Source organism: Phocoena phocoena, chromosome 10, assembly GCF_963924675.1.
Source record: "Phocoena phocoena chromosome 10, mPhoPho1.1, whole genome shotgun sequence".
In the NCBI taxonomy this organism is placed as follows: domain Eukaryota; kingdom Metazoa; phylum Chordata; class Mammalia; order Artiodactyla; family Phocoenidae; genus Phocoena; species Phocoena phocoena.
In genome coordinates this window covers 102,209,878-102,226,665 of record NC_089228.1, presented here as the reverse complement: position 1 = coordinate 102,226,665, position 16,788 = coordinate 102,209,878, and positions in this window count along the sequence as shown.

The window sequence follows — 16,788 nt, the reverse complement described above, 5'->3', positions numbered from 1 at the left end:
TCATGGATATGAAGCTTAGGATTTTGGATTAACTACATAGATCGAAAAATGGTTTATATAAATTAATTGATTTGTAATGGATTCTCAAGAAAGTACCACTGTAAAGCCCAATATCGAACCCTTTGATGTAAAGTAAAAGAGAATTGACTTTTTTCTCTATCAGTGCCCTCTTATGTCAGCAGTTTTTAACCTATTTAAGCCATGGATCCCTTCTGGAATCTACCAAAAAGCCATGGACTCTCCACCGAGAAAATTATACACGTGTGCCCCCAGAATTTCTCCACAGAGCTTTTTTTCCCTTGGGGCAGGGGGAGGGCCAGGGAAGTCACAGAGCCTCCTGAAAGCTCTTTGTGGACCCTTTTTCTCAAAGGTTTTCTTGACCACAACCCAGAGTTAGTAGAAATATATTTTACGTTACAACCTACTTCCACATATTTAAGTATATAAAACATAAAGTTTCAAAGAACGTTAACCCTACTATAGGCAACACCCTCTGTTCTGTTTTATTTTATAGAAGGTCATCTAGCGGAATTGACTATGACACAGTAATGAGTCTCCACCTGCAATTAAAAAAATATAACTCCCAGCGTGCAGAGCTGCCAAGATTTAGAACGCTTGCTTTATCGTGGTCAGGTTCAATATTGGAGTGTGTGCTGTTCATAGTTGGTTTTTTTTTTTTTTCTGCGGTACGCGGACCTCTCACTGCTGTGGCCTCTCCCGTTGCGGCGCATGGGCTCCGGATGCGCAGGCTCAGCGGCCACGGCTCACGGGCCCAGCCGCTCCGCGGCATGTGGGATCTTCCCGGACTGGGGCACGAACCCGCGTCCCATGCATCGGCAGGCGGACTCTCAACCACTGCGCCACCAGGGAAGCCCCATCTTGACCATTTTTAAGCGTACGGTTCAGTGACCTTAAGTACGTTCCCGTTGTTATGCGGCCATCGCTACCATCCATCTCCAGAACTTGAGAAAAGTAAAATTTTATACTCAACAAGAAACATCCTTCTCCCCAGTGGTATCTAAGAAGTATTCAGATTTATCATGGTAAAATTTTGTATGTATAAAGTAGTTACACATATATGAATCTAGATACTTAATTTAAAAGCTGTTGTAAATCTTGCTCCAGGGGAGGACTTATTTACTTGGGCTAAAGATGCTTGAAAAATAGGTCCAGTGGACTTTTAACTTTTTCTGGTCCCCACCCTTCTCTGCTAACTCTCCCTTTAGCAAACTTAGACCTTCTATGCAGCATTGTTGGCCCTTGAAGTTCCTTTAAAATAGGGCAGCACGTTCGGACATTTTTTGTTGCCCATTTGATATGGATGCGTGCTCTCGAAGTGTCATGATTGGTAAATCCTGGGGGGTGACTTGTGTGCCAGATTTCACTTATTTATTGATTCCTTCTATCCATTTCAGTAAAATCTGTCATTGGATTCAAGAATTTTCTTTCTTGCCATTTGCTTCTCAGAAAGTCCTGTTGAATTGAGGTTGTTCCGAGCCCTTCCTCTGACTTCAAGTAAGTCTGAGTTGCTGCTTCCCCTTGAACTTGAATCTCTCTGAAGAGAGTCAGTTGGCTTCTGTCGATACTTCTCATCATGCCTGTTTAGAAGAGAGCCCACCTGTCCGGTGGAGCAGTGTGATCCAAAGATGTGGATTTGTATCCATCCACTCCAGAGCTTTGTCCACTTCCCGAATCATCTCGTCCCGACTACTTAACTCTCGTGCATTTTGCACTAGGTCAAGGTTCCTTGCATCTTTCACTGCTCTTCCTGACCGTCTAAATTGTGCTGATTTTTAGTTCAAAAATTTCAACTGGGACCCTCCTTCACTGTCTTTGCTGACTCCTGTTATCTCAAAATAAGCTTCTTGTCCAAAGTGAGACTTTATTCTTCCCTCAGATAGAAATAGCTTTGATTTTTGTATTTAAGAAAACCACGCTTGGGACTTCCCTGGTGGCGCAGTGGATAAGACTCCGAGCTCCCAATGCAGGGGATCCCTGGTCAGGGAACTAGATCCCACATGCATGCCGCAACTAAGAGTTCTCATGCCACAACTAAGGAGCTGGCGAGCCACAACTAAGGAGCCCACATGCTGTAACTAAGGAGCCAGCAAGCTGCAGCTAAGGCCCAGTGCAACCAAATAAAATAAAATAAATAAACAGAAAAAGAAAAACCATGCTTACATAGGAAATTCAAGCAGTGAGTAAGTTACATTGAGGATGGGAAACTCAAATAAAACCTGAGTCAGACCCAAACCACTGTTTGTTTCATCGATCCTTCTTCCCTATTATCTCCTTTTGTATGTAATAATGGCTAATATAAGTCTAGGCACCAACATGCTTCATACCCACGCACATCAGTTCCCTCTCTCAGCGACCCTTGGGGGCAGGTGCCACTGTTGCCAGTTACCCTGCTGAGCCTGAGGACCGAGTAGGCCGCCAAGACCACCTGGAGCCCAAGGGGTGCACGCCACCATCTGTAGACCACCCCCCTTGTTGGAGTGTGTAAACACGCATGTTTTTCTGTGACCTGCCTTTTTTTGTTTTGTTTTAAATTCAAGGATATGCTGTAATTCTCTCAGCGTTTATATATAGACTTAAGTCAGCATGAAGGGGGGAGTTTAGACTGGCTGCCTGGGTTTGAATTAGGACTGCTCACTGCCTCTGTAAAAAGGGGTAATAGATACGATTTATCCTGCAGCATTTTGGAACAATTAAATGAGTTAATACGGGTAAAGAACTTAATTTAAGCCATTGCCAAAGAAGCACTGGGTACATGCTGATTACCAACTATGTATTAATAGTGTGTTACGTGTCAATTACTTGCTGTCCTTAGACCCTTCTGGGCATATTCCCGAGTCATCATTTGTTACATGACCTTCAGAGCAGTCCTCCAGTTAGAGTCCATTTGTACACACTTTACTGATAATGTTGTTTCCTTAAGGGTGGTTTGTGGTAAGGTTTTTGTTTGGTTTGATGGCTGTGTAGTGTCTTGTTATACTTTTAATGGTGTCCATTTCATGATGTCTGCAGTGAGTCTCACAATAGACAGTGTGTTCTGTGGAACAAACTTTTTTTTTTTTAATTGAAGTATTGTTGATTTACAATGTTAGTTACAGGTGTACAGCAAAGTGAGTCAGTTATACATACATATATTTTTTCAGATTCCTTTCCATTAAAGGTTACTACAAGACATTAAATATGGTTCCCTGTGCTATACAGTAGGTCCCTGTTGAGTATTTTATGTACAATAGTGTGTATCTGTTAATCCCAAAGTCCTAATTTACCCTGCCCCCTCCCCTCCCCTCTGGTACCCGTAATTTTGTTTTCTGTGTCTGTGAGTCTGTTTCTGGAGCAAACCGATTCCCTTTTATAATATCAGAGTGATTCTCTTGCAGATGTGAGCTCAGTCCTGTGAGCTGAGTGCTTCCACTTTAGTCTTTCCCAGGTTCTGGTCCCCTTGGGTCCCTGGCCGTCGTGTATTGCAGGTCTGCAGTGCTCTGGGCGCCTTGCTCGCTGTAGGCTGCTCTTGGTTTACCCTTCTCAACCCCTCAGGTGCGTTGCAGATGAGGACACAGGTGGGGTCACGTACCTGCCACCGTCCCTGGCAGAGCCGGTGCTGGTCGCCAGAGCTCTCCTGCCCCTTTACCACACTCATGCTTCCTGGAAGGGGAGCTTGATTTAATGGTGGCTGCCTGTTCTGGGATTATTACAAAAAGGACATTTTTACTGTGGATGTCGCTATCAGATAATAAGGTTATTTTGATTAGCGCTGGTTCTGCAAACTTGCATTTTAGGGCCTCTCCGCCTTGTTCAGGAGAGAGTTTTGTTAGCTGCCCCCCAGTTACAGAGCTTTTAAAACGTAAGTTTGCCGAATAAGAGTAACTGACAACACCACTCCTTCCGGGTCCGGCTTCCCTGTTCCTCTCAACACCGCACACTGACTGTGGGTAGCAGACAAGTTCTGGACGGCCAGCTCAGGGCCAGGCTGACGTGAGAACTTCTGTGGACACAGGTATAATTTATAAGAAGCTTCATAAACAAGTTCACGCTTCCTGTTGCTTCTTCTTTTGGACCACAGCTTTCGTGTGTGATGGCTTACGATTTTCATTGCCTCTCTTGACCTCCCTCTTCCGCCCCCCCATTCCCCCCAGTGCTATGTTGGGGCCTATGTTAGTGGCTCACGATACTGTAGCATGCAGGTGTTAGCACATGGGTCCTGAGTTTCCAGCTAGGAGCTTGTTACCGAGAATCAGAATAGTAGAGAGAGGGGGATTGATTCATTAACAGCAGTTTTTTGTTTCTCTGATGCAGAGGATCTAAAAATATAAAACAATTTAAAACATACAAGTACTACTGGAAGATGCAGCGCTATTAGTAAAATGTTCTGGGAGCACGTGCGTATTCTTTCTAGTTCTGTTTACCGCTTGTCCAGTGATACTTTGATGGGCATCCTCAAGGTGTGCATTGGGCCTGAGAGGCACAGAGGTGCACATGGCGCTGGCCTAGTTGTCTCAGGGCCAGGCTGTGCTGGGGGGAGGAGGTGGCCCCGGAACTCCCTATTGAGGGTTGGTGTGTGGCCCAGCCCTAGGTGGTTTTTGTGGTCACCCGTGTAACTGAGCTGGGGCTTGGCTGTGTTTGAGCTCTTCTCCCCTACTTCAGATTCCTTTGAGGACCAGTGCATCAGGCCTAGCTCTTCTCGAGTCATGGGAGGAGACTTGGAGGGTAGGAAGTGGAAACCTACACCTTAAGACATAGCCCATGCTTTGTGTAATGTGATGTCTAAAGATATGTTTTCATTAGTAGACCTACTGCTATATTATATTGAAGGTATTTTCAGTTTTATAGGGGTGCTTCTTGAAAACTTGGTGTCCTCGAAACCTAAGTTGGGTTTGATCTGCTGAGCACAGAGTGGCCCCCTGGTGCTGATTCACCCCCAAGCAGCTCTACTTCTGTACTTGAAAACCTTTAAGCACCTGGGTTGCAAGGCCCTGTGAATCTGGTTATCTTGGCCGTCTCCTTCAAATCCAGCAGCCAACACAAAGTATATATTCCCCGTTAAATCACAACAGCATTCTTAGAAATTCATAGCCCTGGTAATAAACAAGAAAGTAACCAGAAGCAAGAAAGGATCAGAGTGCTGGATAGCCAGCCCTCAGTGAGGCACAGAGGTGCGCATGGGGCTGGCCTGGTGTAGTTGTCTCAGGACCAGGCTAGTGCTGGGGAGGAGGTGGCCCCAGAACTCCTTATTGAGGGTTGGTGTGTCGCCAGCCCTCAGTGAGTTACCAAGCAGGTCTGTGTGTGCCTGGTCTTTTGTTGTTTTAGCATCTCATGTTTATTTTAATTTTTTTTTTTTTTTTTTTTTTGGCCGTGTTGGGTCTTGGTTGCCGTGCACGGGCTTTCTCTAGTTGCGGTGAGCAGGGGCTTCTCACTGCGGTGGCTTCTCTTGTTGCGGAGCAGGGCTCTAGGCACGCGGGCTTCAGTAGTTGTGGCTTGCGGGCTCTGGAGCGCAGGCTCAGTAGTTGTGGTGCAGGGGCTTCGTTGCTCCGCGATATGTGGGATCTTCCCGCACCAGGGCTTGAACCCATGTCCCCTGCCTTGGCAGGCAGACTCTCAACCACTGCGCCACCAGGGAAGCCCAACATCTCGTGTTAAACAAACAAAGCAGTACAGGGTGAAAAGTAGAAAGTCCCCCTTCTCTGTAATTACATCTGATCCACTGGTACGGTCCACATGTACTAGCTTTGAAAGAAATGTTAAGTGTTGATGTTTTGGGGCTTTTGAGGAGGAGTTGACTCTGATTTTGATTTAAGCCTATGCAGCAGGCCTTAAGCCCGTCCATGAATAAGACACCAGCTCCTCCTGGTGATGGCTCACCCTAATTATTTTACTCTATAGCCACAGAAACATAAAACCCACAGTAAGGGCTTCCCTGGTGGCACAGTGGTTGAGAGTCCGCCTGCCGATGCAGGGGACACGGGTTCGTGCCCCGGTCCGGGAGGATCCCACGTGACGCGGAGCGGCCGGGCCGGTGAGCCATGGCCACTGAGCCTGCGCGTCCGGAGCCTGTGCTCCGCAACGGGAAAGGCCACAGCAGTGAGAGGCCCGCGTACCGCAAAAAGGAAAAAAAAAAAAAAAAAACACAGTAAATAATAAGTGTTATATCCATTAAAACAGTATGCCGTGCAACAAAGTCAGCTTAGAGCTGTAAACACGGTCTAATGAACAAGGATCCCAAAGTGTCTCCTACCCTGCCCCCCAGGCTTTCTGTTAATACATTGGAGTGTCTGCCATCCGGCAGCACGCTCTGTCTGCAGGGTTTTCCCTTCAGGACAGTTGTTTAATGTGCTCATCCTTAGTTTATAATTCCTAGACCATTTCATCAGTGATAGCTTCAAAGAGAAATTCTGCAGCAGTAATTCTTGAGATCATCTGTGGCAGCTCTCTGGTTTGACTTGGTGCTAAAGACCTGGCAGCTCCTCCCAGCTCATCAGCAGCTGATGGCTTGAGCATGAGATCTTTTCAGATGGACTGCTTTATTAAGAACATCTTCCCCTACTTCTTGGCAAAAATAGGAAAAGCAGAGACAAGCGCTTCCTCGTTGTTTTTGAATTAGGAAACGTCACTCAGCTAGCTTCACACTCGCCAAGATGAGCTTCCCAGAGGACGTAGCAGCACCGGGCATGGCTCGATGTTCCTTTTAGTGGCAACTTCCACAGGTGAGCCCGGCTTTCGTGATGCAAGTGGTATTTCCCACGGGTGTGAGGTTAAGTAGAGCCGATTCCAGAAAGCCGTTTTGTGTCACAAACCCGTGAATTAGTCAGGAGAATAGTATGCTTTTGCAAGTTGTTATGGGTATGTAAAACAAATGTTTAATGCAGAAGCTGATCTCAGACTGACTTGGTTTCTGATGTCTGTGTTGGGACATTGCCTCATGTGGGCCCCCAAGGCTTTGTCTCCTGCCGGAGAAGGTCCAACTTAAGTCAGAAGATAGAACAGAGAGACTGGAGAAAGGAGTATTGGAAAAGCTAATGGCTAGAAAGTATCATTATTGATTTTTAAAAAGTCCCCAGATCGAAGCTCACTAAAACCTGAGCGAAACTGAGTCCAGACCTAGAAATGAACTGTGGAACAGTGAAGGCCAAGGAGAAGGTCTTAAAAGCACAGTGGGACAAAGACAGGTGACCTAAGACAGCCCCGTGGTGACACCGACAGCTGGCTCTGGCAGTGTCGCTGAAGGCAGGAAGACGGGGCTGAGGAAATAGCTGCCAACCTCGAATCTCTCCTAACGCGAGACCGCATTCAAGAGACGAAGCGAAATGGCCGCTTTCAGACAGACGGGAGCTGAGATGCTTACCAATGGGAGACTGTTGCTAAGGGCCATCAAAAGGAGCTCTTCAAGGCTTCCCTGGTGGCGCAGTGGATGAGAGTCCGCCTGCCGATGCGGGGGACGCGGGTTCGTGCCCCGGTCCGGGAAGATCCCACATGCCGCGGAGCGGCTGGGCCCGTGAGCCGTGGCCGCTGAGCCTGTGCGTCCAGAGCCTGTGCTCCGCGACGGGAGAGGCCACAACAGTGAGAGGCCCGCGTACCGCAAAGAAAGAAAAAAAAAAAGCTCTTCAAAAAGAAGACATTGAACCCAGAAAGACATGAAGTAAAAAAGATTGGTCAGCAAAGAAACTGGAAATGGGTAAACACATGTCCGTTGTATAAAGCAGTAATAGTCACGTTGAGAAATTTGGTCATAATAAATTACATACACCTAACATTCGTAGCAACAACAAGAAGATAGGTGATCAGGAGTAATGTTTTCTTCTGTCCTTTTATTTTTGGGGGGGGAGGAAATCACTTTAGATTTTAATAAAACAGGTAAGCATGTTAAAGCTGTAAGGGTAACCACTAAAATACACAAATTATCAGAAGGGGAAAAGAACAAGCAAGAAAAAGCAAGGGTAAATAGAATGACATGGTCAAAATAAACGTAAATACAAATATATTTGCAATCATGGTAAATTAAAAAAGGATTATGTGTCAGTTAAAAGTCAGAGATTGTCAGATTGAATACATTTATAATTTTAAGGCAAAATATGGTCATTATATAGTGATAAAAAGAACAATTCTCCGTGAAGTTAAAGTAATCTTAAACTTGTTTGCTTTTGGTAACATAGCTTCAAAATATGTAAGACAAAGCTGATGTAATTTCAGGTCTAGAGGCAGTGAGAACTGTTAAATGACTCCTCTGTAAGTAACTAGTAGATTGAACAAAGATAAATTAGAAGGTAAGATTTGCATAGCTAGAGTTTTATCTGAGCCCATGAACTTTAAAAACCCTGCCTTTAATAAGAAGATATGTTCTTCTGAAACATAAGAGGCGTAGTTCAGTACTGCCCACGCTGTAAGCCACAAAGCGGCAAATAACTTGGTGGTGGTGGTGCGTCATTACTATGATCATAACTTATTAAATTAGAAGCTGAACTTCTGATTTTGTGCTTTTTGAAAATTTGAAAATTTTCTAAATAACTTATAGTTTAATGAAGGAATCATAATGGAATTAAGAGAGCGCCTAGAAGTGAATGGTTATCAAAAATTTTGGAACGAGTGAAGGACCCAACGTAGAAGTTAAAAAGCAGCAGAATAAAGTCAAAGAAAAACAAAGAAAAACAAAAAAAAAACAATAAAGTCAAAGAAAAAAAAGTTAAAAAGCAGCAGAATAAAGTCAAAGAAAAACAAGGGATGATAAAGACAAGAGTAGAAAGTAATCCCCCCCAGCAAGGATACAAGTCCCAAGGTTAATCCTTTGAAAAGACACAATGTGGCAGAATTTATGAAGAAAGAGAAAAGATGATTAAGACCAATAGCAGCTGGAGTGAACAGGATGGCTTATCTACAGGTACAAAAAGTGTTTTTAAAATAAGAAAACTACAGACAGTTGTGTGTCAACAATTATAGACAGTATGATATTGCTGTTGGGAGCAAATAGAACATAAAAGTGTGAGTCATATGTAGAAACTTGTTCATTGACAATTAAGGTTACAAATTAGTACGGAAACAATTGGCTCTTTAGGTCATGGTGTTAGGATATTTGGTTATCCATGTGAGAAAGAAACAAAATTAAATTCCCTACCACACACTGTACAGAAGTCATTTCCATGTGTAGTAAAAGACTATATGATTTTGGGGAAGGGAATGATTTTTTAAAAGCAAGACATTAGGACCAAAAACCATAAAGAAAAAAAATTGAATTTAGCCAAAGTAACAAGGATATTTGCAGCATTATTGTTTCTAATAGAGAAAAATTGGGAGCAACTCATGTCCCTCAGCATGAGAATGGATAAGTGGATGCATGTATCATTTATGCTGTGGAATATTACATAGCCTTTAAAATGAGTGAGCCAGATCTACATGTATGAAGATGGATTTCTTTCAAAAACATTGATGAAAATTTATAGAGTTTGAAACCATGCAAGATGATACTCTGTGTTACTTAGATATACACACACGTTAAGTAGTACACTTTTTCAAAGACATGTGAGAATGATAAACATCAGATTTGGAGTAGTGGTTACCTCTGAAGACTGGGGGTACTGAGTGGGTTTCAACTGTATCTTACTGCTTTTTTATTTAGAAATACCCAAATCGGTTATGGCAATATGTTGGGGTTGATTAGCTAGGTGGTCAAGCAGAATACAGATAATTCTCTTTTTTTTCCCCTACTTTTTTGTGTAATTGAAATGTTTCTGTTGGGGAGGCCAGAGAAAGCGTTGCTTTCACATGAAGCAAGGACAATCTCTCTGGTAGAAAATACTCCTTATGAAATACAGACTTTAAAACATGATTGAAAAGCAAGCGCTCGGTGTATAAGTCTGTTTGCAACCGGAAAGTTACACGCCAGTACGTCGTTGGTACGAGGGCTAAGGGGTGGATAATGGGAAAGCAGGGTTCCACAGCCAGGAATTGTTCCTGGACATAAGCGAAAATGAAAATACTCGGACTCTCTTTTGGTCCCTTTGAGAATATATCCTCTGTGCTATTAGAGCAAGAGCCAGTCTTACGGTGCTGTTGGCTTTGGTCCTGAAGTTGGCAAACTAAGTAAGCAAACTCAGATGAATTCACCTCAAAGAGAAAATTTACGGCTGGTGGATGGACAAGTTCTGAGCCTGTGTCAACATGCTGGTTTTATAAAATCGAATGACGTTATTCCCCGGTTTTACCGCCAGACTTGTGCTTGCGTGCTTTATGCTTATCTTCTGAGTGACCCTAACTGTTGGTACTGCTGTGGGGCGTTCTTCTGCCCCAGAGTGTCACTTGTGGATCTGATCCGTGAGAAGACATCTGGAGACAAAGGGTCTGAAGAAACGTTTAAGGACGCAGAGCACCATGGCTTACTCTTCCAGAATCAGTAGCCCTGCACTTAGCAACTAGTCACACATTTCAAGCAGCACCGTAACCCCACACCACACTGTATGTGCATATAAAGTATATATCACCTTAATCCCCAGCCTTAAACTCTCCTCTCCCAGTGCCTACCCTGTGGGGACACACCCTGAGTACCAGTTGTCTCCCCAACCAGGCATGTCAGGACCCACCACTTCACAGATCTACCCAGTTCCTGCAAACAGAAGCCCACGGGCCCTATTTATTTAGAGCTTTAATTTCATCCAGTAACATTTTGAAGTTTTCAGTGTAAAACTCTTGAACTTCTTTCATTAAGTTGATTCCCAAGTACGTTATTCTTTTTGATATGTTGAATGGAATTGCTTTCTTATTTCTTATTTTCACTTTTGGATTAACCATTGCCCTTATATAGAAATACAAGATTTTTATATGTTGGTCTTGTATCTTTCAAGCTAGTTAAACCCACCTATTAGTTCTCACAGTTATTTTGTAGATTCCGTAGTTTTTCCCTGCATCATATCATTTGCAAATAAAGACAGTTTTTCTTTCTTTCCGATCTATATGTGTTTGCTTTTCGGGGCTATGTAGAACCTATAGTGTGATGGTCAGTAGGGATGCTGAGAACTAACATCTTGCTTATAGTTTCTAGGATATTTAGGGGAATGTCTTCAGCCTTTCACATTAAGTGTGATAGTAGCTGTAGGGTTTTGTAGATTTCCTTATCCAGTTGAGAAAGTTTCTATTTCTAGTTTAAGAGTTTTGGTCATAAATGTATATTTTGTCAAATGCTTTATCTGTGACCTTCAAGATGATAGTGTAGCTTTTAGTCTATATTAATAAGGTGTTACATTAATTGATTTTCAGATGTGAAACTGACCTTGCATTTTTGGGAGAGATCCTACTTGGACATGGGGTATAATCCTATTTACATGTTGGTGAATTTGGCTTGGGATTTTTGTGTCTGTGCTTATGGGAAATATTGTTCTGTAGGGCTTTTTTAAATTTGCTTTTGTTTTTAGGGTGTCCTTGTTTGGCTTTGCTGTCAGAGTAATACTGGCCTCACAGAATGATCTGAGAAGTGGTCTTTCCTAGTCTCTGACAGTGTTTGTATAGTACTGTTTTTTTCTTCATTAAGTATTTTGTACATTTCATGAGTGAAGCCATCTGAGCCTGTACTTTTCTTTGTGGGAGGACTTTAAATGACCAAGTGTATTTGTTTACTTGTAAATCTGTATAGATTTTCCATTTCTTCTGGGGTCCATTGTGATAACTGATATTTTCCTAGGCATGTCTCCATTTCATCAGAGTTGCCTAATTTGTTAGCATAGGGCTGTTCATGTTACCTACCCTTTCCTTGTCCTTTACATTTCTGCCACGTGGATAGCGATGTCCCCCTTTGATTTCTGTTGTTGATAATTTGTGTGCTCTCTCTTCTTTTTGTGGTCAGGCTAGCTAACGGTTTATCAGGTTTGTTGATCTTTTCAAAGAACCAACTTTTGGTTTTATTATTTTTCTGGGTGGTTTTGTTGTTTTGCTGTTGCATTGATTTCTGCTCAGATCTTCATTACTTACTACCTTCTGCTTGCTTTGGGCTTAATTTGCTCTTACGTTCTTGTTTCCCAAGGTGGAAAGCTTAGATTATTGATTTTTTTTTTAACTTCTTCTTTTCTGAATACGTGTTTAATGCTATAAAATTTCCTCTAAGCACTACTTCAACTGCGTCCCATAAATTTTGATACGTTTTCATTTACTTCCAAATGCTTTCTAATTTCTCCTGTACTTTTTCTCTTTGACCAGTGGGAAATATTTAACTTTTTTTTTTTTTTTTTTTTTTTGGTCAAACCACACGGCATGCCGAACTTCCCTGATCAGGGATCGAGCCCATGCCCCCTGCAGTGGAAGCGTGGAGTCTTAACCACTGGACTGCCAGGGAATTCCAGTGGGAAATATTTAGAAGTGTGTTGTTTAATGGCAAGTTTTGGAAATTTTTCAAAATTGTTGGTTTCTAATTTAATTCCTTGTGGTCATTGAACAAGTTTTCTCTTTGTCTTCAGGTTTTGATAGTTTGACTATGATGAGTCTAGGTCAGGATCTCTTTGTATGTCTTGAATCCTTTCAAATTAACTGAAACTTGTTTTATGGCCTAGAATATGGTCTGTGGTGGTAAATGTTTTGTGTACACTTGAAAAGAATGTGTATTCTGCTGTTACAGGATGGAGTGTTCTGTAAATGTCAGGGAGGGTGAGTTGGATGATAGCAATCAAGTTTTCTATATCATTGCTCATTTTCTGTTTTATTCTATCAGTTATTGATAGTATTATTTTGAAATCTTCAACTGTAAATGCAGGCTTGTCTATTTCACCTTTCATTTCTGTCAGGTTTTGCTTCATATATTGGGACTCTTTTAGGTATACGCATACATTTATAGTCATTGTATCTTCCTGAAATATTGACCTTTTTATCATTATGGAGTGTTCCTCTCTGTCTCTAATAATATTTCTTGGCTGAATGTCTGTCTGTTTTGTCTAATATGAATATAGTCACTCTCAGGTGGTTACTCTGGGCATGGTATATCTTTTCTGTCCTTCTACTCTTATCCTATTTGTGTCTTTGAATCTAAACTTGAGTCTCTTGTAGAGCATATGGCTGCTTTGTTAAATCTGTTCTGCCATTCTCTGCTCTTTGTTGGGAGTATCTAGTTCTTTCATTTCTCATGTAATTATTGGAATCGTTTTGCTTTGTCAGTTTGCTAGTTTTCCGTTTATCTCATTGTTTTTGTTCTTGTTTCTTCTTTCCTGCTTTCTTTTATGTTAAACATTTTTTGCCTTTATCATATCAATTTCTGTGATTTTTTTAAATGATATATTTGAATTATTTTCTTAGTGATTGCTCTAAGGATTATGATAGGCATTTTAATTTTTCACAATGTACTTCAGGTTAATATTACCTTAATTCAAGTCAATGTATCACCTTTACTCCAGTATATCTCTCTTTTCTCCCCCTTCCTTTGTGATATAGTTATACACATTATATCTAAATTGTCAAGCATGTACAGTGCTATAATTTTTGCTGTGTATAATCTTGTTTCATTTAAGAAATTGAGAAGGAAAAAGAAACAATATTCAACCAGTCTTTATGTGTACCCACATATTTACTGCCCCCACTGCTCTTCCTTTCTTCCCCTGCTTTTGCATTACTGCCTGGAATCATTTTCTTTTAACTTGAGAACTTCCTTTGGTGTTTTTTATCGGGCAGCTTTGCTGGCCATGTGTTTTCTCAGTATCATTTATTTGGGAATGTTTTTATTTTGCCTTCATTTTTAAAGGATAGTTTAGCTGGAGATAGAATTCTTGGTTGGTTTTCTTTCAGTGCTTTGAATATGTCATTCTCCTGCTTTTTACTTTCCATTGTTTCTGACGAAAAGGCAACCATTAATTGTATTGTTGTTCCCCTGTATATGTTAACTTGTTATTTTTCTACTGGTTTCAAGATTTTCTCTGTCTTTAGCTTCCAAAGGTTTAACAGCTGTATCTCTAACTAAGGATCTCCTTGGATTTATATTAATTGGGCTTTGTCGAGCTTCTTGAATCTGTCAATAATTGCTTTTCATCATATTTGGAATGTTTTCAGCCATATTTCTTAAAGTATCCTTTTTTCTGCCTTCTCTCTCTTTATGTCCTCTTTATTATATATGTCCTCTTAATATTTTTTCTCTCTGTTCTTCAGTTTGGGTAAAGTCTATCAGTCTCTCGAAAATTTCACTGATTCTTCTCCCTTCCCAAATCTGCTGTTGAGTCCACCTAGTGAATTTTTTATTTCGCTTACTGTGTTTTTCACCTCTAGAATTTTTGTTCTATTTTGGTAGGGTCTATTTCTTTGTTATTTTTCCTATTTGAATAATTTTCATCATGTTTTCCTTGAATTCTTTAAACATGGAGTCTTTTTTTTTTTTTATCCAGTTTTTTTCAATGTATTTGTAAGGGTTGACCTGAAGTCTTTTTCTGCTAAATCCAAGCTATGAGTAAACGGAGAGACAGTTTTCATTGTTTTATTTCCTGAGTATGACTCATACTTTCCTGGTGTTTTATGTGTATTTCAGAATTTTAACTCCTTCCCTGAGTTTTTTGTTGTTGCTTTTGTTTTGCAAGTGTGTGCGTGTTTTAAGTCACTTGCCTGGATGTAATCCAAGGAACCTTGTGGCCCTAGGTGTGTGGCCACGGATTGCTCTGCTCAGCTCCCTCCATCCCAGTTTTTACCTTGATTTTCGGCCTGACTTGCTAGAGGTCACTCCTGTGTCTGTGTAGTTTGTGAGTCAAGTTTTGGTCAGAGGTCATGGTCAGACACCTTGAGCCCATAAGGCTTCCACCCTCTGCACTGGGTTTGTGTTTCTGTTGCATTCAAAGCTCAGACAGCTTTCAGGGCTGCACTGGGTTTGCTCTGTGCTAGCCCCCTCGAGTGTCCACTGTATGTGGGGTGTGTGGAGCGGTCATCTCTCCCCTCAGTGGCTGTCTCATTTCCAGGCTCTCCCTATAAATTTCTGCCTGTTTCCTCCACTGTCAGTCACCACTGCTGGGACCTCAGCCTCTGGCTGGGAGAGCTGCAGCCCTTTCCCGGCATGGGCTTTCTGCCCTCTGCTTCAGATCGAGTCAGTCCCCTTGACGGCTAAACTGCAGGCTTTCCAGGCCAGCCCTGCAATGGTAGAGCCACCAGTGTGTCAGAGCCGTGGTGGGAGACAGCCTCAGGCAGCAAGATCACCAGCTTCCTCTCTCCTTACTCAGAATTCAGTGGGCTTTCATGAGTAAATGCTTGTCAATCTATCGGTTGCCTTTTGTCGGATTTCCGGGGCCCTGGAGTAGTTGTTCTTCAACTTTGCCAAGTTTTATAGTTGTTTTTTCAGTGGAAAGGATTTGTCAACCTCTTCTTTCCTCTCTTCCGGGTCTAATTTGGTCTAGTAAGATCATTAGACGTAATGGCTGAGCCCCCTTTAGGGCACCTGGCTTCTGGGGGCTGCTTCCGAGGCCTCCTCCAGCGTCACTCCTGCTCTTTGCAATCTCTGCTGGATTCTCCTGTTCGTCCCCTCTTCTAAATGTTTGTGTCTCTCAGGGCCCAGTCCCCAAACTCCTTCTCTTTATCCATACTTAACTCCCTTCATGATCTCATGGATTTAATCACTTATAATGCCTACAAATTCCAAATTTCTATCTTTAGCCCAAATTCCAGATGTGTGAGTCACATGGCCTCTTCCACGTCTCCTCTTAATGTGTTTAAAACTGAACTCTTGTATCTTCTCACATCCCAGTAAATGTCAACTCCATCTTTCCAGTTACTCAGGCCAAATATCTTGGTTAGCTTTCATTCTTCATTTTTCTCTCCTATCCTGCATTCAGTCCATCAGGAAATCTTATCAGCACCCCGTTAAAATAGACCCCAAATCCAGCCACTTCTCAGCATGTCTTCCACCTCCACCACCCTAGAGTCCAAGTCACACCTCCTCTTGCTGAGGTCGTCACAGTCGCCTGCCCGTTCTTAATTCCACAAAGTCGCTGGAGTTGTGATTCTGAAATGCAAAGCAGACACCATTCTTGTGCCCAGAGCCGTTGCCCGGCGTCCGTCTTACTGAGAGCAAACCCCGAATAAAGCTTGGCTACAGACACTCAGTTTAACTCTCCCCCTGCCCCCGGCCTCCTTGACCTCATCTTTTCCATTTTCCCCTGTCACCTCCACTCGAGGCATCCCCCCCCCCGCCCCCCGCTGCCTGTCTCCTGTTCCTCTCGCACTCCAGGCTCACCCCTGCCCTCTGGGTTCGGATCAGCCGTGCGCTCTGGCTGGACGTCCTTCTGGGTGTCCTTGCTCAGCTCCTGACCAAGCTCTCTGCCGTTACCCTGTCCTCTTCCTGGGGTTTTTCTCTCCTTAGCAATTACATATATTTAATGTATTTCACATTTATTAATTTGACTCCTTTCACCTGAGTATAACTTCCAAAATAGAGGAAAGCAATACTGTTCTTGTTTCTTCCTATAACCTCAGAAAAAGCAGAAACCTGACGTGTCACAGGGACTTGGTCCGTATTGGTGGAGTTGGTGAGTGTGCTTAGTAGAACTGGGTTTTAGCATCCATCTGCTTCAGAGGGATTCTCAGGGTGCATCTTAGAGACCCTGAGGGTCTCGATCAGAGCTTCCTACCTGGCAGATCTCCGAGCTGGTTCGTCAGACTTAGAGTCTGCACATACTGACCCCACTTAGCACTTCCATGGCCGTCTCCATGTCGCCGGGGCTCTGTGTAGAAATCGCATTTGGCAGTGCCTCTCCGCCCTAAGCGTTCTCCCCGAGATGGCATCTGGAGGAAATAGAGAGGGGCGCTTTCCCACAAAGACTACTCTGCACCCCTGCTCCGGCTCCC